This window comes from Trachypithecus francoisi, unplaced genomic scaffold (assembly GCF_009764315.1).
Source record: "Trachypithecus francoisi isolate TF-2019V2 unplaced genomic scaffold, Tfra_2.0 Lachesis_group0, whole genome shotgun sequence".
NCBI lineage: Eukaryota > Metazoa > Chordata > Mammalia > Primates > Cercopithecidae > Trachypithecus > Trachypithecus francoisi.
Genome location: NW_022681453.1, coordinates 97,460,083 through 97,483,267, shown reverse-complemented (window position 1 = coordinate 97,483,267; position 23,185 = coordinate 97,460,083). Strand labels below are relative to the sequence as shown.

General features: G+C 37.4%; 1 protein-coding gene and 1 non-coding gene across 2 annotated transcripts in view; both read left to right on the top strand.

Annotated features, from left to right (window-relative positions):
- Nucleotides 1–23,185, top strand: part of HTR1F (5-hydroxytryptamine receptor 1F) — a 152,434-nt gene that overhangs the window by 75,524 nt on the left and 53,725 nt on the right. The gene's annotated exons all lie outside the window — the stretch shown is intronic.
- LOC117084707 lies at nucleotides 10,814–10,939 on the top strand. The gene has a single exon (XR_004437612.1). It is a non-coding gene; the product is annotated as a U6atac minor spliceosomal RNA (small nuclear RNA).

The window sequence follows — 23,185 nt, the reverse complement described above, 5'->3', positions numbered from 1 at the left end:
AAAATGAAGGCCATTGGGATCAGGAAAAAAGGAGGACTTTGGGATGGCTGGCGAGGTTCAATTTCTTGACCTGGATGATTGTTACAAGAATATTCACCTTATAAGGATTAATTGAACTATACATTATTGTGTTGTGCTTTATTTTACAGTAAAAAGAAAAAAGAACATAAAATGCTAAATTGTCACTTGGGAAAAAAAGCATTCCAATATATAATTCAGGGTAAAAATACCAAAGGTTAAGGCTATAGAGTAACTTTTGAAATTTGGTCTTCTGAAACTAACTTTAATTGAAGTTTTTTATGTATAAGGCCTTATGCGAAACTTGCCTGCCCTTCTTTATCTGTATTGATATCAAACTGTATGCATTGTAAAAAGCAAGCGCTTTTAGGAAACTGGAAATAATATGATTGAACAAGTCATTATATGATTATTATGATGAATATTTCCATGATTCCTGTAGAGCAAAGAAAGAGAATAATTTTATAGTGTTTTCTCGCATTCAGTTTTGAAATAAAAATCTTTTCTTGTTGACAGTCTCCTGATAAATAATGCTGCCTACCAAACTGAACTATAATTAATGAAGAATTCTTTTGACTTTTTTCTTTTTCTTTATTTCAATAGACTTTTGGGAACCGGTGGTATTCGATTACGTGAGTAAGTTCTTTAGTGGTGATTTCTGGCATTTCGGCGCACCCATCAACCAAGCAGGGTACCCTGTACCCAATGTATAGCCTTTTATTCCTCACTCCTCTCTTGTCCATTCCCCCAGGTCCCCAAAGTCCATTGTATCATTCTTATGCCTTTGCATCCTCATAGCTTAGCTCCCACTTGTAAGTGAGAACATATGATGTTTGGTTTTTCATTCCTGAGTTACTCACTTAGAGTAATGGTCTCCAGTTCCATCCAGGTTGCTGCAAATGCCATTATTTTGTTACTTCTTATGACTGAGCGGTATTCCATGATGTATATATATACCACAGTTTCTTTAGCCACTTGTTGACTGATGGGCATTTGGGCTGCTTCCATATTTTTGCAATTGCCAGTTGTGCCACTATAAACATACATGTGCAAGTATCTTTTTTATATAATGACTTCTTTTTCTCTGGGTAGGTACCTAGGAGTGGGATTGCTGGGTCAAATGGTAGCTCTACTTTGAGGTCTTTAAGGAATCTCCACACTGTTTTTCATAGTGGTTGTACTAGTTTACATTCCCACTAATACGTAAAAGTGTTTTCTTTTTACCACATCTATGCCAACGTCTATTTTTTTTATTTTTTGATTACTGATCATTCTTGCAAAAGTAAGGTGGTATTGCATTGTGGGTTTGATTTGTATTTCCCTGATAATTAGTGATGTCGAGTGTTTTTTCATGTTCTTTGGCCATTTGTATATCTTCTTTTGAGAATTGTCTATTCACGTCCTTAGCCCGCTTTTTGATGGGATTGTTTGTTTTCTTCTTGCTGATTTTTTTGAGTTCCTTGTGGATTCTGGATATTAGTCCTTTGTTGGTTGTATGTTTAAACACACCAAAAAATATGAAATCAACATAGCTATGTTTTCATTATTAAAAAATTAAAATGTTTTTTGTCTAAAACAAAATTAATTTGAAAAATCATGTTCAGGCATAGAAAATTCATGAGATGTTCAAAAGGTAAAAGACATTATAGTCCCCATTTATCCTAGAAATATTCACACCATATCCACCATGAGACAGACTCTTGTTTAAAAGGTATACAGGAAAGTCGTTGCTCTCAAGAACCTACAGTTTAAAGGAATAAAGTAAATATTACTTAAATAGATTGGAGGCAACAGAGTAAAAGAAAATCATAATACTAAAATTAAATATAGGTAAGTAATAACATGGTTTCTGAATAGAGAAGTACCTTCTCAAGATGAAAGCAATGGAATAGCAAAGAAAGAATAATTTTTGATAAAATTTTTAACCAAAATAAAGAGCCATTAGTAGAGTGATTATATATCGGAGTACAAATTAGTATAAGTTTCTGTCTGGAAACAATTTGAAAGTATGTGTTGAATTTATTCTTTTAAATTTATGTTCTTATAAATTTGAACTCATATTGCCATTTCAAGTCATCTATCCTAAGAAAATAATCAGGAATTGGAGAAATACTTTTTCAAATCTTTCCAGAAGTGTTATACCAATACATATAGAACATAAAAGTATAATTGGCAACCTATCTATTGAGAAGTTTTCCATCAGAGATTTTATTCAGTTTGATATTTGAAATATTGCCTTATGTTACTATTAATCTGTCATAAGAAATTTTGATACAGTGATACTTTATGTAGAACAGTTCAATAAATATCACGTAAGAAAACAAAAAGAAGTAGATTAATATCTCTTAAATTAAAAACCAGTGAATTTTCTATTTTGTGGAAAATAACCATATTGCTAAGTTATTATTATGAAATGTGTGTGCAGCTAGCTAGAGTCAGCTGGTCAGGAAAGTCTTCTCAGTACCTTATTCCCAGAGATTCTGACGTGTTTTCTTAAATATATTCTGTTAAATGTTTCCCAGTTGGGATGAATGTCACTGTGCTATTTTTAATCATAGCAATATAATTAGTTTCCAAGAACTATCTGGTAACGTAAATGTATTTGGAGATTATAATGTAGTTTCTGTATTTTGAATAAAATTCTATTTAGAGAAAGAATTTTAGAAATATTTAGAGTCATGTCCATTTCCCCTTTTTAAATCTGGCACCCTGCGTTCTAACTTCAATAGGTTTCATCAGAACCACACTTAGCGGATGCTCAATCAGTGTCTACAAAATAAATGGATGAATAAACTTGTGTGGGTGTTTGTGAATCTTTAAGATTTAGTGCTCATCTGTTTCTTAAACAAAGAGACTTGTTATTTCTCAGTTAAAGTATCTTTCACCTGCCAAAGAGAGATTAATCTTGTAGAAATTCTCATCTGGCAATGGTTTATTTTGTTCTTTTTAGAGGAAAACCTTTCTAAAGAAATTAATTTAACAAAAGATAAAAACGTATTTGTGCACTGAAAGTGTTTGCACAGGTTATTTTATGTTTTAATAGAGTAGTAGATATAATTAGTGTTCTTAAATATCCAGCTCTTTCCTACTTCTGTGTATGAGGAAGCCTATAGTGCTTCCTTTCTTGGAGTTAGTCACGGTCATGTAACTAATTCTAGTAAATGAGATGTGAGGGAATATGTGAGTCACCAGTGGTAAATACCAGTGCCCAGCTCTCTAACCCATTCTTCCCCTGCTATGCAAAGGAGATAGCATAGGGTGTGGAGTGACTATATGGAAAAGAATCCCCAGTCAAATCATGCTGAACATGTATAGTGAGCAAGAAATAAGTTGTATTGTTTTAAGCTACTGAAATGCTGGTGGTTTACAGGGTAACCTAGCCAACGAGCTTCAGTATACCTCTGGTCAGTATCGAATTACAAAATCTTTCTTCATGACCACACATATTTCCATTAATGGTCAAAAATGGCAACTCATTAAGTGCTCACGATATGCTTCCTCTGCTTAATATAAAAGCAGAACAATTCACTGATATGCATTGAAAAGACAGTGCATCAAATCAGTTTCCCATTCTCTTTCCCTTTAGAAGCCTACTTGAAACACACTTTGTAAAATTCAAGAGGCTTGGAGATGCAAAATCAGTTTTATCAGAAAGAATAAGTTCAGCTGCATAAAACAGAAATAAAAAATAAGATTTTCTTTTTTTATTTTTTTATTTTTTATTATTATACTTTAAGTTCTAGGGTACATGTGCATAATGTGCAGGTTTGTTACATATGTATACTTGTGCCATGTTGGTGTGCTGCACCCATCAACTCATCAGCACCCATCAATTCATCATTTATATCAGGTATAACTCCCAATGCAATCCCTCCCCCCTTCCCCCTTCCCCCTACCCATGATAGGCCCCACTGTGTGATGTTACCCTTCCTGAGTCCAAGTGATCTCATTGTTCAGTTCCCACCTATGAGTGAGAACATGCAGTGTTTGGTTTTCTGTTCTTGTGATAGTTTGCTAAGAATGATGGTTTCCAGCTGCATCCATGTCCCTACAAAGGATGCAAACTCATCCTTTTTTATGGCTGCATAGTATTCCATGGTGTATATGTGCCACATTTTCTTAATCCAGTCTGTCACAGATGGACATTTGGGTTGATTCCAAGTCTTTGCTATTGTGAATAGTGCCGCAATAAACATACGTGTGCATGTGTCTTTATAGCAGCATGATTTATAATCCTTTGGGTATACACCCAGTAGTGGGATGGCTGGGTCATATGGTACATCTAGTTCTAGATCCTTGAGAAATTGCCATACTCTTTTCCATAATGGTTGAACTAGTTTACAATCCCACCAACAGTGTAAAAGTGTTCCTATTTCTCCACATCCTCTCCAACACCTGTTGTTTCCTGACTTTTTAATGATTGCCATTCTAACTGGTGTGAGATGGTATCTCATTGTGGTTTTGATTTGCATTTCTCTGATGGCCAGTGATGATGAGCATTTTTTCATGTGTCTGTTGGCTGTATGAATGTCTTCTTTTGAGAAATGCCTGTTCGGCCAGGCGCGGTGGCTCAAGCCTGTAATCCCAGCACTTTGGGAGGCCAAGACGAGCAGATCACAAGGTCAGGAGTTAGAGACCATCCTGGCTAACACGGTGAAACCCCGTCTCTACTAAAAAATACAAAAACTAGCCGGGCGAGGTGGTGGCACCTGTAGTCCCAGCTACTCGGGAGGCTGAGGCAGGAGAATGGCGTAAACCCGGGAGGCGGAGCTTGCAGTGAGCTGAGATCCGGCCACTGCACTCCACCCTGGGCGACAGAGCAAGACTCCGTCTCAAAAAAAAAAAAAAAAAAAAAAAAAGAAATGTCTGTTCATATCCTTTGCCCACTTTTTGATGGGGTTGTTTGTTTTTTTCTTGTAAATTTCTTTGAGTTCTTTGTAGGTTCTGGATATCAGCCCTCTGTCAGATGAGTAGGTTGCAGAAATTTTCTCCCATTCTGTAGGTTGCCTGTTCATTCTGATGGGAGTTTCTTTTGCTGTGCAGAAGCTCTTTAGTTTAATTAGATCCCATTTGTCAATTTTGGCTTTTGCTGCCGTTGCTTTTGGTGTTTTAGACATGAAGTCTTTGCCCATACCTATGTCCTGAATGGTACTACCTAGGTTTTCTTCTAGGGTTTTTATGGTATTAGGTCTAACATTTAAGTCTCTAATCCATCTTGAATTAATTTTCGTATAAGGAGTAAGGAAAGGATCCAGTTTCAGCTTTCTACTTATGGCTAGCCAATTTTCCCAGCACCATTTATTAAATAGGGAATCCTTTCCCCATTTCTTGTTTCTCTCAAGATTTGTCAAAGATCAGAGGGCTGTAGATGTGTGGTATTATTTCTGAGGACTCTGTTCTGTTCCATTGGTCTATATCTCTGTTTTGGTACCAGTACCATGATGTTTTGGTTACTGTAGCCTTGTAGTATAGTTTGAAGTCAGGTAGCATGATGCCTCCAGCTTTGTCCTTTTGACTTAGGATTGTCTTGGCAATGCGGGCTCTTTTTTGGTTCCATATGAACTTTAAAGCAGTTTTTTCCAGTTCTGTGAAGAAACTCATTGGTAGCTTGATGGGGATGGCATTGAATCTATCAATAACCTTGGGCAGTATGGCCATTTTCACGATATTGATTCTTCCTATCCATGAGCATGGTATGTTCTTCCATTTGTTTGTGTCCTCTTTGATTTCACTGAGCAGTGGTTTGTAGTTCTCCTTGAAGAGGTCCTTACATCCCTTGTAAGTTGGATTCCTAGGTATTTTATTCTCTTTGAAGCAATTGTGAATGGAAGTTGATTCCTGATTTGGCTCTCTGTTTGTCTGTTACTGGTGTATAAGAATGCTTGTGATTTTTGCACATTAATTTTGTATCCGGAGACTTTGCTGAAGTTGCTTATCAGCTTAAGGGGATTTTGGGCTGAGACAATGGGGTTTTCTAAATATACAATCATGTCATCTGCAAAAAGGGACAATTTGACTTCTTCTTTTCCTAACTGAATACCCTTGGTTTCTTTCTCTTGCCTGATTGCCCTAGCCAGAACTTCCAACATCATGTTGAATAGGAGTGGTGAGAGAGGGCATCCCTGTCTTGTGCCAGTTTTCAAAGGGAATTTTTCCAGTTTTTGCCCATTCAGTATGATATTGGCTGTGGGTTTGTCATAAATAGCTCTTATTATTTTGAGGTACATTCCATCAATACCGAATTTATTGAGTGTTTTTAGCATGAAGGGCTGTTGAATTTTGTCAAAAGCCTTTTCTGCTCTATTGAGATAATCATGTGGTTCTTGTCTTTGGTTCTGTTTATATGCTGGATTACGTTTATTGATTTGCGAATGTTGAACCAGCCTTGCACCCCAGGGATGAAGCCCACTTGATCGTGGTGGATAAGCTTTTTGATGTGCTGCTGAATCTGGTTTGCCAGTATTTTATTGAGGATTTTTGCATCGATGTTCATCGGGGATATTGGTCTAAAATTCTCTTTTTTTGTTGTGTCTCTGCCAGGCTTTGGTATCAGGATGATGTTGGCCTCATACAATGAGTTAGGGAGGATTCCCTCTTTTTCTATTGATTGGAATAGTTTCAGAAGGAATGGTACCAGCTCCTCCTTGTACCTCTGGTAGAATTCAGCCGTGAATCCATCTGGTCCTGGACTTTTTTTGGTTGGTAGGCTATTAATTATTGCCTCAATTTCAGAGCCTGCTATTGGTCTATTTAGGGATTCAACTTCTTCCTGGTTTAGTCTTGGAAGAGTGTAAGTGTCCAGGAAATTATCCATTCTTCTAGATTTTCTAGTTATTTGCGTAGAGGTGTTTATAGTATTCTCTGATGGTAGTTTGTATTTCTGTGGGATTGGTGGTGATATCCCCTTTATCATTTTTTATTGCGTCTTTTTGATTCTTCTCTCTTTTCTTCTTTATTAGTCTTGCTAGCTGTCTGTCAATTCTTTTGATCTTTTCAAAAACCAACTCCTGGATTCATTGATTTTTTGGAGGGTTTTTTGTGTCTCTATCTCCTTCAGTTCTGCTCTGATCTTAGTTATTTCTTGCCTTCTGCTAGCTTTTGAATGTGTTTGCTCTTGCCTCTCTAGTTCTTTTAATTGTGATGTTAGAGTGTCAATTTTAGATCTGTCCAGCTTTCTCTTGTGGGCATTTAGTGCTATAAATTTCCCTCTACACACTGCTTTAAATGTGTCCCAGAGATTCTGGTATGTTGTGTCTTTGCTCTCACTGGTTTCAAAGAACATCTTTATTTCTGCCTTCATTTTGTTATGTACCCAGTAGTCATTCAGGAGCAGATTGTTCAGTTTCCATGTAGTTGAGCAGTTTTGATTGAGTTTCTTAGTCCTGAGTTCTAGTTTGATTGCACTGTGGTCTGAGAGACAGTTTGTTATAATTTCTGTTCTTGTACATTTGCTGAGGAGTGCTTTACTTCCAATTATGTGGTCAATTTTGGAATAAGTATGATGTGGTGCTGAGAAGAATGTATATTCTGTTGATTTGGGGTGGAGAGTTCTATAGATGTCTATTAGGTCCACTTGGTGCAGAGATGAGTTCAATTCCTGGATATCCTTGTTAACTTTCTGTCTCGTTGATCTGTCTTATATTGACAGTGGAGTGTTGAAGTCTCCCATTATTATTGTATGGGAGTCTAAGTCTCTTTGTAAGTCTCTAAGGACTTGCTTTATGAATCTGGGTGCTCCTGTATTGGGTGCATATATATTTAGGAGAGTTAGCTCTTCTTGTTGAATTGATCCCTTTACCATTATGTAATGGCCTTCTTGTCTCTTTTGATCTTTGATGGTTTAAAGTCTGTTTTATCAGAGACTAGGATTGCAACCCCTGCTTTTTTTTGTTCTCCATTTTCTTGGTAGATCTTCCTCCATCTCTTATTTTGAGCCTATGTATGTCTCTGCATGTGAGATGGGTCTCCTGAATACAGCAGACTGATGGGTCTTGACTCTTTATCCAGTTTGCCAGTCTGTGTCTTTTAATTGGACCATTTAGTCCATTTACATTTAAGGTTAATATTGTTATGTGTGAACTTGATCCTGTCATTATGATATTAACTGGTTATTTTGCTCGTTAGTTGATGCAGTTTCTTCCTAGCCTCGATGGTCTTTACATTTTGGCATGTTTTTGCAATGGCTGGTACCGGTTGTTCCTTTTCACGTTTAGGGCTTCCTTCAGGGTCTCTTGTAAGGCAGGCCTGGTGGTGACAAAATCTCTAAGCATTTGCTTATCTGTAAAGGATTTTATTTCTCCTTCACTTATGAAACTTAGTTTGGCTGGATATGAAATTCTGGGTTGAAAATTCTTTTCTTTAAGAATATTGAATATTGGCCCCCACTCTCTTCTGGCTTGTAGAGTTTCTGCCGAGAGATCTGCTGTTAGTCTGATGGGCTTCCCTTTGTGGGTAACCTGACCTTTCTCTCTGGCTGCCCTTAAGATTTTTTTCCTTCATTTCAACTTTGGTGAATCTGGCAATTATGTGTCTTGGAGTTGCTCTTCTGGAGAAGTATCTTTGTGGCGTTCTCTGTATTTCCTGAATTTGAATGTTGGCCTGCCCTACTAGGTTGGGGAAGTTCTCCTGGATGATATCCTGAAGAGTGTTTTCCAACTTGGTTCCATTTTCTCCCTCACTTTCAGGCACCCCAGTCAGACGTAGATTTGGTCTTTTTACATAATCCCATACTTCTTGCAGGCTTTGTTCATTTCTTTTTCTTCTTTTTTCTTTTGGTTTCTCTTCTCGCTTCATTCATTTGATCCTCATTCGCTGATATTCTTTCTTCCAGTTGATCGAGTCGGTTACTGAAGCTTGTGCATCTGTCACGTATTTCTCGTGTCATGGTTTTCATCTCTGTCATTTCATTTATGACCTTCTCTGCATTAATTAGTCTAGCTGTCAATTCTTCCACTCTTTTTTCAAGATTTTTAGTTTCTTTGCGCTGGGTACGTAATTCCTCCTTTAGCTCTGAGAAGTTTGATGGACCGAAGCCTTCTTCTCTCATCTCATCAAAGTCATTCTCTGACCAGCTTCGATCCGTTGCTGGTGATGAGGTGCGCTCCTTTGCAGGGGGAGATGCGCTCTTATTTTTTGAATTTCCAGCTTTTCTGCCCTGCTTTTTCCCCATCTTTGTGGTTTTATCTGCCTCTGGTCTTTGATGATGGTGACGTACTGATGGGGTTTAGGGATAGGTGTCCTTCCTGTTTGATAGTTTTCCTCCTGACAGTCAGGACCCTTAGCTGCAGGTCTGTTTGAGATTGCTTGAGGTACACTCCAGACCCTGTTTGCCTGGGTATCAGCAGCAGAGGTTGCAGAAGATAGAATATTGCTGAACAGTGAGTGTACCTCTCTGATTCTTCCTTTGGAAGCTTCTTCTCAGGGGTCTACTCCACCCTGTGAGGTGTGGGGTGTCAGACTGCCCCTAGTGGGGGATGTCTCCCAGTTAGGCTATTCAGGGGTCAGGGACTCACTTGAGCAGGCAGTCTGTCCGTTCTCAGATCTCAACCTCCGTGTGGGGAGATCCACTGCTCTCTTCAAAGCTGTCAGACAGAGTCGTTTGCATCTGCAGAGGTTTCTACTGCTTTTTGTTGTTGTGGTTGTTTAGCTGTGCCCTGTCCCCAGAGGTGGAGTCTACAGAGACAGGCAGGTTTCCTTGAGCTGCTGTGAGCTCCACCCAGTTCGAGCTTCCCAGCGGCTTTGTTTACCTACTTAAGCCTCAGAATGGCAGGCGCCCCTCCCCCAGCCTCGCTGCTGCCTTGTGGTTAGATCGCAGACTGCTGTACTAGCAATGAGGCAGGCTCCGTGGCCTTGGGACCTTCCCAGCCAGGTGTGGCATATAATCTCCTGGTGTGCCCGTTTGCTTAAAGCGCAGTATTGGGGTGGGAGTTACCCGATTTTCCAGGTGTTGTGTGTCTCAGTTCCCCTGGCTAAGAAAAGGGATCCCCTTCCCCCTTGTGCTTCCCAGGTGAGGCAATGCCTCGCCCTGCTTCAGCTCTCACTGGTCGGGCTGCAGCAGCTGACCAGCACCGATTGTCTGGCACTCCCTAGTGAGATGACCCCAGTACCTCAGTTGAAAATGCAGAAATCACCGGCCTTCTGTGTCGCTCGCACTGGGAGTTGGAGACTGGAGCTGTTCCTATTCGGCCACCTTGCTCCGCCCCCCAAAATAAGATTTTCTAAACCATGATAGAAGTTTATTTTTTCTTTTATGTGAACAAGCTAAGCTTCAAACCTAGGTCTAAACTGACAGCGCCACAATGTCTTCAGAAATCCAGGCTCCTACCTTTCTGCTATAGTCCTTCATTCATGACTTTATTTTCAAAGTCTCTCAGTTGGTCTAAGAACTGCTGTTGCTCCAACCATTACACTGGCATGAAGGTCTTCAGCAGGAGAAAGAGGAAAATGACAAAAGAGTATACTATCCAGCTTTCTTCAAGCATACTCCATGGTCTTTTATTCTTCTTATTATTTGATTAATATATATTAACTGATTAACAGATGAATCTATTCTTAATACAGACTAACTACAATCTGTACCATACTTCCTGCCAAAATTGTATCCTATGTTATCTATAATAATTTTCTATATTATTTATTCTTTTAGCTGTTTAAATATCTAAACATATCCCTTCTTATTCTTCATATACATATTGATATTACTCTCCTAAGTATACATTCTCTCTTTTCTTGACAAATTTAAGGAAGCTTTTTATCCCAAATTATTTGGAACCAATTACAACTTGAAACTTTTCCTGTGTTGTATGAAAGGAGAAAAGGTTACCACACTCCTTGACAAGGATGGAAGAGGCCCTCGGGCATGACAAGACATATATGGTTAAGACATTGCCACCTATTTTGTGGCATCTAACTATCATTTTTTTCAGACTTGAAACCAACAAAGATCAAAAAAGACAAAGGAGGGCATTACATAATAGTAAAGGGTCCAATTCAACAAGCAGACCTAACTATCATGAATATATATGCACCCAACACAGAGGCACCCAGATTCCTAAAGCAAGTTCTTAGAGATCTACAAAGAGACTTAGATTCCCGCACAATAATATTGGGAGACTTCAACACTTCACTGACAGTATTAGACAGATCATTGAGGCAGAAAATTAACAGAGATATTTTGAACCTAAACTCAACATTGGATCAAACGTATCTTACCTGCACCTAAAAACAACAGAATATAAATTCCTCCCATCACTACATGGCCCATACTCTAAAACTGAACACACAATCAGACATAAAACAATCCTCAGCAAATTCAAAAGAACAGAAATCATGCTAAACATACGCTTGGACTGCAGAACAATAAAAATAGAAATCAATACTTTAAAAATTGCTTAAAACCATCCAAATACATGGAAATTAAACAACCTGCTCCTCAGTGACTTTTGAGTAAAAAATGAAATTAAGAAATCAAGCTCTTTGAAACTAATGAGAACAAAGATACAACATACCAGAATCTCTGGGACACAGCTAAGGCAATATTAAGATGGAAATTCATAGCATTAAATGCCTACATCAAAAAAGTTAGAATAATCTCAAATTGACAACTTAGATCACAACTAAAAGAACTAGAGAAGCAATTTACAGATTCAATGCTATTCCTGTCAAACCACCAATGACATTCTTCACAGAACTAGAAAAATAAACTATTTAAAAGTTCATATAAAGTTAAAAAAAAAAAAAGAGTCTGAATAGTCCAGGCATTCCTAAGCAAAAAAAAAAAAAAAAAAAAAAGCAGGAAGCATCATGCTACTAAACTTCAAGCTACACTACAGGGCTACAGTAACCAAAACAGCATGGTACTAGTACAAACACAGACACATAGAACAATGGAACAATGGAGAGCCAAGAAATAAGGCTGCACACCTAAACGATTGATCTTTGACAAAGCTGACAAAAACCAGCAATGAGGAAAGGACTCCCTATTCAATAAATTGTGTTGGGATAACTGGCTAGTCATACGCAGAAAATTGAAATTGGATTCCTTCCTTATGCCACATAAAAAAATCAACCCAAGATGGATTGAAGACTTAAGTGTAAAACCCAAAACTATAAAAATCCTGGAAGACAACTTAGGCAATATGATTCAGGACAGATAAATAGGCAAATATTTTATGATGAAGACCTCAAAACAATTGCAACAAAAGCAAAAACTGACAAATGGAGCCTAATTAAACCTAAGAGTTTCCACACAACAAAATAACCTACTAACAGACTGAACAGACAATCTACAGAATGGAAGAAAATTTTTGCAAACCATGCATCTGACGAAGGTCAAATATTAAGCATCAATAAGGAACCTAAAATACTTCACAAGAAACAACAACAACAACAAAAAAAACCCATTAAAAAGCAGACAAAGGTCATGAACAGACACCTTTCAAAAGAAGACATACACGTGGCCAACAGTGATACCAAAAAAAGCTCAACATCACTGGTCATTACAGAAACGCAAATCAAAACCACCATGAGAGACCCAGTAACACCAGTCAGAATGGCTATTAATAAAAAGTAAAAAAATAACAGATGCTGGCGAGGTTGCAGAGAAAATGGAGCACTTATACACTGTTGGTGGGAGTGTAAAGTAGTTCAACCATTGTGAAAGACCATGTGGCAATTCCTCAAGGACCTAAAAATAGAAATACCATTTGACCCAGCAATCCCATTACTGGATATATACCCAAAGAAACATAAATTGTTCTGTTATAAAGACACATGTATGCATACGTTCATTGCACCACTATTCACAATAGCAAAAAAAAAAAAAAAAAAAAGGAATCAACCTAAGTGTCCATCAGTGGCAGACTGGATAAAATAAATGTGGTACAATAAACACACCATGGAATACTATGCAGCCATACAAAAGAATGAGATCATATCCTTTGCAGCAACATGGGTAAAGCTGGAGACCATTATTAGGAAACTAACACAGCAACAGAAAACAAAATATCACAGGGATAATGGCAGACAGGAGCCAGGACTAGATTGCAGCTCCGACTTGGACGGACAGAGCAGCATGTGGAGGCTCCTATCATGAATTTTTGCTTTAGAATGACTGAAGGAATAAATCAGGAAACCTGAGAAGATCCGCAGACCCCCTGAAGGAAGTGGATTGTTCCTGCAGGACCCAGCAGACACCCCAAATACTGTGATGCCCAAACTGTGGAAGTGGGAAAGGGAGATTGTCCAGGAAGCTGAAGGCCTAGATTACAAGAGAAGATTTTGACCTTACCTGGAGCTCAGTCCATTTAGGGAGCCCAGCTAATACAGGGGTAGAGGAGGCAGCAGGAAAACCCCTGGAAGCTCGCTGGGTCCCTTACCAAGCTGTTTTTGCCTGACCTCACAGAGGAGCTTCAGGAGGCTGGCCAGAAGCACTGGGAAAAGGCCACCGGGAGAAGGAGATCTCCAGCTGAATTTTATAACAATTTGAACTGATCGAGAAGCCTCGTGGCCAGAACTCGGCAGAGGCCATGAATCCGATATGCAGATTCCGTGGGCAGGGGAAGAATCAAAGCCCTTTTCTTTCACAGCTGAGGTGGGCATCCTGGGGCAAGTTCTCAAGCCCTGCCCACCCATGGCCCAGAAACACACTCAGTGCTGTTAGAGAGGGCACGGTGCAGGTCAGACCAGCCTTTCAGATCGTGTGGGAGACAGGTGAGGCCTGTCACTGCCACTTTTCCCCCACTTCCCTGACAACCTGCATGGCTCAGCAGAGGCAGCCATAATTCTCCTAGGTACGCAATTCCAGTGACTCGGGAACCTCACCCCCATTCTCCACAGCAGCCCCAGCAAGACTGTCCAAAGACAGTCTAAGCTTAAATACGCCTACCCCTGCCCCCACCTGATGGGCCTTCCCTACCTACCCTGGTAGCTGAAGACAAGAGGCATATACTCTTGGGAGTTCTAGGGCCCCACCCACCACCGTTTCCTCCCGGTACTACCACAGCTGATGCTCTATGGTAAGCACCACCCCCCTGGCAGGAGGCCAGCCAGCACAAAACTAGAACATTAAACCACCTAAGCTAAGAACCCTCACAGAGTCTATTTCACCTCCCTGCTACCTCCACCAGAACAGGTGCTGATATCCAGGGCTGAGAGACCCAAGGATGGTTCACATCACAGGACTCTGCTATGCAGACAACCAATCCCCAGTACCAGCCCAGAGCCAGGTAAATTTGGTGGGTGGCTAGACGGAGAAGAGAGACAACAATCACTGCAGCTCAGCTCTCAGGAAGCCACATCCATAGGAAAAGGGAGAGAGTACTACATCAAGGGAACATACTAGGAGACAAAAGAATCTCAACAACAGCCTTCAGGCCTAGACCTCCCCTCGAGGTCTTACCCAAAGGAGAAGGAACCAGAAAACCAACTCTGGTAATATAACAAAACAAGGTTCCATGACACCCCCCAAAAAAATCACACTAGCTCACCAGCAGTAAATCCAAACCAGGAAGAAATCCCTGATTTACCTAAAAAAGAATTCAGGAGGTTAGTTATTAAGCTAATCAAGGAAGCACCAGAGAAAGGTTAAGTGCAATGCAAGGAAACCCAAAAAACAATACAAGAAGTGAAGGGAGAAATATGCAAATAAATAGGGAGCATAAAGAAAAAACAATCAAAACTTCAGGAAACATTGGACATGCTTATAGAAATGCAAAATGCTCTGGAAAATCTCACCAATAAAATCGAACAAATAGAAGAAAGAAATTCAGAGCTCAAAGAAAAGGTCTTTGAATGAACCCAATCCAACAAGGACAAAGAAAAAGAATGAGAAAAGATGAACTAGGCCTCCAAGAAGTCTGGGATTATCCTAAATGACCAAACCTAAGAATAATTGGTGTTCCTGAGGAAGAAGAGAAATCTAAAAGTTTGGAAAACATATTTGGAGGTCTAATCAAGGAAAACTTCCCCAGCCTTGCTAGAGACCTAGAAATCCAAATACAAGAAGCACACAGAACACCTGGAAAACTCATCGCAAATATTATAATCACCTAGCCACATTGCCATCAAGTAATCTGAAGTTACGACGAAGGAAAGACTCTTAAGAGCTGTGAGAACAAAGCACTAGGTAACCTATAAAGGAAAACCTATCAGATTAACAGCAGATTTCTCAGCAGAAACCTTACAAACTAGAGGGGACTGGGGCCCTATCTTCAGCCACCTCAAACAAAACAATTGTCAGCCAAGAAATTTGTATCCAGAGAAACTAAGCATCATACATGAAGAAAAGATACAGTCTTTTTCAGACAAATGATGAGCGAATTCGCCATACCAAGCCACTACTACAAGAACTGCTAAAAGGGGCTCTAAGACTTGAAACAAATCCTGGAAACACATCAAGAAAGGGCCTCTTTAAAGCATAAATCACACAGGACCTATAAAAAAAATGCAAGTTAAAAAGCAAAAACAAAACAAAAAAACAAGGTACACAGGCATCAAATAGCATGATGAATGGAATGGTAACTTAGTTTCTCTGGATACATCTCAATACTAACCTTGAATGTAAATGGCCTAAATGCTCCACTTAAAAGATACAGAACTTCAGAATGGATAAGAACTCACCAACCATCTGCTACCTTCAGCAGACTCACCTAACACATAAGGACTCACATAAACTTAAATTAAAGGGGTGGAAAAAGACATTTCACAGAAACGGACAGGGGTAGCTATTCTTATTTCAGACAAAACAAACTTTAAAGCAACAATGGTTAAAAGAGACAAAGAGGGACATTATATCATGGTAAAAGGCCTTGTCCAACAGGAAAATATCACAATCCTAAATATATATGCACCTAACACTGGAGCTCCCAATTTTATAAAGCAGTTACTAATAGAACTAAGAAATGAGATAGCAATACAATAATACTTCAGTACTCCACTGACAGCACTAGACAGGTCATCAAGACAGAAAGTCAATAAAGAAACCATGGATTTAAACTATACCCTGGAGAAATGGACTTAACAGATATATACAGAGCGTTCCATCCAACAACATTCTATTCAAGAGCGCATGGAACTTTCTCCAAGATAGATCATGTGATAGGCCACAAAATGATTCTCAATAATTTTAAGAAAACTGAAATTATATCAAGCACTCTCTCAGACCACAGTGGAATAAAACTGGAAATAAACTCCAAAAGGAACCTCCAAAACCATGCAAATACATGGAAATTAAATAACCTGTTCCTTAATGATCATTGGGTTAAAAATAAAATCAAGATGGATATTTAAAAATCCTTCAAACCGAATGAAAGTAATGACAAAACCTATGAAAACCTCTGGGACACAGTCAAGACGGTGCTAAAAGGAAAGTTCATGGCCCTAAATGCCTACATCAAAAAGTCTGAAAGAGCACAGACAATCTAAAGTCACACCTTAAGGAACTAGAGAAACAAAACCAAACCAAACCCATACCCAGCAGCAGAATGGAAATAACCAAGATCAGAGCAGAACTAAATGAAATTGGAACAAAAAAATACAAAAGATAAATGAAACAAGAATCTGGTTCTTTGAAAAGATAAGTAAAATTGATAGATTGTTAGCAGGATTAACCAAGAAAAGAAGAGAGAAAAATCTAAATAAGGTCAATAGGAAATGAAATGGGAGATATTACAACTGACACCACAGAAATACAAAAGATCATACAAGGCTGCTATGAACACCTTTATGCACATAAACTGGAAAACCAAGAATAGATGAATACATTCTTGAAAAGATACAACCCTCCTAGCTTAAATCAGGAAGAGTTAGATACCCTGAACAGACCAATGACAAGCAGAGAGATTGAAATAGTAAGTAAAGAATTACCAACAACAACAAAAACATGTCCAGTACCAGATGGATTCACAGCTAAATTCTACCAGATATTCAAAGGTAAATTGGTACCAATCCTATTGACACTATTCCACAAGATATACCCAAAGAATTATAAATCATGTTCCTATAAAGACTCATGCACATGTATGTTTATTGCAGCACTATTCACGATAGCAAAGACTTAGAACCAAACAAAATGTCCATCAATGATAGACTGGATTAAGAAAATGTGGCACATATACACCATGGAATACTATGCAGTCATATAAAAGGATGAGTTCATGTCCTTTGTAGGGACATGGATGAAGCTGGAAGCCATCATTCTGAGCAAACTATTGCAAGGACAGAAAACCAAACACCGCATGTTCTCACTCATAGGTGACAATTGAACAATGAGAACACTTGGACACACGGTGGGGAACATCAAACACCGGGGCCTGTCGTGGGGTGGGGGGAGGGGGGAGGGATAGCATTAGGAGATATACCTAATGTAAATGACGAGTTAATGGGTACAGCACACCAACACAGCACACGTATACATATGTAACAAACCTGCACATTGTGCACATGTACCCTAGAACTTAAAGTATAATAAAAAATAAAAATAAAAATAAACTATTGAGTAGTGTATTTCAGTGACAAAATAATCTCTACAACAACCCGCATGATGCGAGTAACTATATAACAAACCTGCACATCTGTCCCTGAACCTAAAATAAAACTTTTTTAAAAAAATACACTTTTTCTAACCAAGATGATACTGCGCCCTCTTGCTTCTCCTCTTTCTTTCTGATTATCCTTTCTTTAGGTTTTAATTTACTATCTTACTGTCTCACATGGCATCCTCTAAAGCTCAATACTTGGTCTTTAATGTGATTCTGTATATTATATACATGGCACACTGTTTCATTATGACTGAAATAGTGAGGCTATCTTTCATATTTGTTGATGACCTACAAGTAGATGTCTATTGCTAGACGTTAGAGGTGAATCATTAAAATTCAGATTAAACCATTCAATATAACAGAACATAATTCTGTTTGTTGTGTTAACGGCCTATATCAAAATTAAAAATGACAGGGCATCTAGTGTTTAAATATATTGATTGGATTTACCTTACACTCTTTCATATGAAAGAACTTGAGATATAACATGGCTTTTTTGATACACATGCTGTAATTGTGTATGTTCATGGGGTACAGTGTGATTGATATATCCATATAGGTTTACAATGTGTAATGATCAAATCAAGGTAATTAGACTATCCATAACCTCAAACCATTATCATTTCCTTGTGTTGGAAAGATTCAAAACCATCTCTTTAGCTATTTGAAACTATATAATAAATAATTGTTGAGTCTCATCATTCTATAGTGATGTAGAACACTAGAATCCTCCTATCTAGCTGTATTCATTAACCAATATCTCCCTACCCTTTCTCCTCTCTATCCTTCCCAGCCTCTAGTCACAACTATTCCACTCTCTACTTCTATGATTGACTTGTGTACCATAGAAATATTAAGTGAAAACATGTTGCTATTTGTCTTTCTGTGCCTTGCTTACTTTACTTAACATAAAGACTTCAGGGGTTGTCCATGTTGCTTAGCAACATGGTTGAATAGCACTCCATTATGTATATACACTATATTTTATTTATCCATTCATCTTCTGATGGACATAGAGGTTGATTGCAATTAACATGGGAGTGCAGATATCTCTGACATACTGATTTCCTTTCCTTCGGATATACACCCAGTGGTGGGACTGCTAGATCATATGGTAGTTCTACTTTTAGTTTCTTGAAGAAAGTTCATACTGTTCATCACAATGAGCATGCTAATTTACATTTCTACCAGCAATGCATAAGAGTTTCCCGTTCTCTCCATCTTTGTCAGAATCTGTTATTTTTGTTTTTATATAATAGCCAGTCTAACTAGGATAAAATGATATGTTATTTTGGTTTTGATTTGCATTTTCCTGATTAGTGGTGTTGAGCATTTTTTTCATATATTTCTTGGCCATTTATAGGAATCTTTTCAGAAATTTTATTTATATCAGTCCCCATTTTGAAATCAAATTTTTTTTCTTTTGAGTTGTTTGGATTTCTTCTATGTTGTAAATATTAAGCCCCTGTCAGATGAATTGTTTGCAAATATTTTCTCCCATTCTGCAGATTGTCTCTTCACTCTGGTGATTGTTACCTTTGCTGTGCAGAAGCTTTTAAGTTGGTATAATCCATTTATCTGTTTTTGCTTTTGTTACCTGTACTTTTGAGATCTTATTTATAAAATTCATAAAGTTTTTGCCCGGGCCAATGTCATGCAGCGTTTATGTTTTCTTCTAGTCGTTTCTTAGTCTTACATGTAAGTCTTACATGTAAGTCTTCAACCCATTTTGAGTAAATTTTTATATATAATGAGAGATGGGATCTAGTTTCATTCTTCTTCCTCTGGATATCTTGTTTTTCCAGCAACATTTATTAAGACTGTCCTTTCCCTAGTGCATGTTCTTGGAGTATTTATCTGTTAGTTGGCTGTTAATATGTGGATTTATTTCTGTGTTCCCTATTGTGTTCCATTGGTCTATGTATCTTTTATTACGCTACTGCTATGCTGTTTAGGTTACTATAGCTTTTTAGAATATTTTGAAGTCAGGTAGTATGATGCCTCCAGCTTTCTTCTTTTGCTCAGGATTCCACTGGCCATGTAAAGTCTTTTGTGGTTTCCATATGAATTTTAGAATTTTTTTTATTTCTGTGAAGCATGTTATTGGTATTTTAATAAGGATTGCATTGAATCTGCAGATCTCTTGTGGGGCATGATCATTTTAACAATCCATAAATACAAGATATTTTTCCATTTTGGGGTTCTCATCAATTTCTTTCATCAGTGTTTTATAGCTTTTATCATAGAGATTTTTTGGTCTTTGATTATATTTATTGCTAGGTATTTTTTATAGCTATTATAAATGAGATTGCTTTCTTTATTTTTTTTAACTCATTTGGTATTGGTTTCTAGAAATGTTACTGATTTTTGAATGTTGATCTTGTACCCTGCAATGTTACTGATTTTTTTCTCAGTTCTAAGAGTTTATTGATGGAATCCTTAGGTTTTTCTACATATGAAATTATGTCTGCAAACAGGGACAATTTGACTTTGTTTTTTACAATTTGGATTTTATTTATTTGTTTCTCTTGCCTATGTGTTTTAGCTAGGACTTTCACTGCTGTGTTGAATAAAAGTGATATGAAAGTGATCGTCTTTGTCTTTTTCTGCTTCGTAGAGGAAAAGCTTTTAATTTTTCCACATTCTGTATGATGCTAGCTGTGGGTTTGTCATATATGAACTTCATTGTTTTGAGGTATGTTTCTTTTACACCTACGTTGTTAAGAATTTTTAATCATTAAGGGATATTAAAGTTTAGCAAATGCTTTTTCTCATTCTGTTGAGAAGATCTTATAATGTTTGTCCTTCCTTCTATTTATGTGATATGTCACATTTATTGATTTGCATGTGTTGAGCCAATCTTGCATCTTTGGGATATATCCCATTTGATCAGTTATATGCTATTTTTAAGTGCTATTGGATTTGGCTTGCTAGTATTTTGTTGAGGATGTTTGCATCTCTGTTCATTGAGGATATTGGCCTGTAGTTTTCTTTTTTATGTTGTGTCCTTGTCTGCTTTTGATATCAGGGTAATGCTGGCCTTGTAGAATAAGTTTGGAAGCATTCTCAAGTCTTTAATTTTTGGAAATACTTTGAGAAATATTGGTAGTTTGGTAGAATTCAGCAATGAAGCCATTTCATCCTGGGCTTTTCTTTTTCAGAAGACTTTTTGTTAATGATTCAATCTCATTACATGTTCTTGGTCTGTTCAGGTTTTCTGTTTCTTCCTGTTCAGCGCTGGTAAATTGTATGTGTCCAGGAACTTACTCATTTCCACTAGGTTGACCAATTTGTTGATGTATAATTGTCCATGGTAGCCTATGATTTTTATGAGCCTTTGTGTTTTTATGGTTTCCATCGTAATGTCTCTTTTTTCATTTATGATTTGTGTCTTCTCTTTTTTTCTTATTTCTTCTAACTAATGATTGTTGATTTTATTGTTTTGACAAAAACAACTTTTGTTTCATTTATATTTTGTAATTTTATTCTCAATTTTGTTTACTTTTGCTCTGATTTTTATTATTCCCCCTCTTCTACTAATTTGAGGTTTGATTTGCTCATGCTCTCCCAGTTCCTTGAGATTCAGCACTAGGTTGTTTATTTGGTATCTTTCTACTTTTTGTTGTAAATGTTTATTGCTATAGATTTTTCTTTTGGTACTACTTTTACCATATCTCATAGGTTTTGGCATGCTATATTTCTGTTTTTATTTGTTTCAATAATTTTTTAAGTTTTCTTCTTAATATGTTCATTGATCCATTGGTCATTCATCAGTATGTTGTTTAATTTCCATTTATTTGTACACTTTCCAAAGTTTCTCTTGTTACTGACTTCTAGGTTTATTCCATTGTGGTCAGAAAAGATACTCGATATGATTTCAATTTGTTTAAATTTGTTGAAACTTGTTTTGTGGCCTAACATATTATCTATCCTAGAAAATGTTCTTTGCACTGATGAGAAGAATTTACTATAGCAATTGGATGAAATGTTCTATAAATGTTTTAGTTCTATATTGTCTATAGTACAGTTTGAATCCAATGCCTTTTAGTGAATTTTTGTCTAGATGCTCTTTCCAATGCTGAAAGTAGAGTGTTGGAGTTTCCAACTATTATTACAGTGGAGTTTATCTCTCCCATTAGTTCCAATAATATTTGCTTCACATATCTGGGTTCTCCAGTTTGAGGTGCATATATGTTTACAATTGTTATATCCTCTTGCCAAATTGATCTCTTTATTGCTATAAAATTACTTTCTTTGTCTCTTTTTATGGTGTTTGACTTAAAGTCTATTTTATCCAATACAGTTATAGCTACTGCTGCTCATTTTTGGTTCAGTTTTGCATGAAATATCTTTTTTGATCCTTTCAATTTTAGTCCATGAAATATCTTCACTTGTGTGTCTTTATAAGTGAAGTGAATTTCCTGTATGAAAAGTTGTGAACTCAAAATATCTGAGACAGGTCTCAGTCAATTTAGAAAGTTTATTTTGCCAAGGTTAAGGACACATCCGTGACATAGCCTCAGGAGGTCGTGATGGCATGTGCCCAAGGTGGTCAGGATACAGCTTGCTTTAATACATTTCAGGGAAACATAATATATCAGTAAATACATGTAAGATTTACATTAGTTTGATCTAGTAGGGCAGACACCTCAAAGCAGGGGCTTCCAGATCATAGATAGATTTTAAATTTTTCTGATTGGCAATTGGTTGAGTTATTGTCAGTGGAAGGGAATGTCTGGATATTAATAGGGGGTTATGGAGACCTAGGTTTTATCATGCAGAGGAAGCCTTCAAGTAACAGGCTTCGGAGAGAATAGATTATAAATATTTCTTATCAAACTTAAAGTCTATGTTAATGTTAACGCTGGAGGGATATAATGAGGCATGTCCAATCCTTCTTCCATCATGGCCTGAACTAGATTTTCAGGTTAACTCTGGTTAACCTTTGAATGAGAGGAGGGGTCTATCCAGATGGTTGAGGGCCTTGCAATTTTATTTTTTATTACAAAGTATACAATTGGGTTGATTATTTAATCCATTGACCTAGTGTATATCTTCTAACTGGAAAATTTAATGTTTACTTGTAAAGTTCTTATTGATAGATTAAGACTTGTATAATTCCATTAATTGTTTTTAGTTTGTTTTGTGTAGCTTTTTTTCTTATTGCTTCCCTTTGCAGTTTTGTGACTTTCTGTGGTGACAAGGTTTCTTTCTCAGTTTCGTGTCTGCTCTACCAGGGAATTTTATATTTTCATGTGTTTTCATGATGGTAGTTATTGTCCTTTTACTTCCAGATCTAAGACTCTCTTAAACATTTCTTGTAAGGCTGGCCAAGTGGTGACAAATTCCATGTATTTGTTTGTCTGGAAAAGACTATTTCTCCTTAGTTTCAGAAGGATAGCATTGCTGGGTGCACTATTCTTGGCTGTCAGTATTTTTTCTTTCAGCACTTTGAACATATTATCCGATTCTCTCCTGGTATGTATGGTTTCTGCAGAGAAATCTGTTGTCAGTCTAATGAGGGTTCCCTTATATGTGACTTGATGCTTTTCTGTTACTATTTCTAAAATTCTCTCTTTGTCTGTGACTTGACAATTTGACCACAATGTGCCTCAGAGAGGACATTTTTG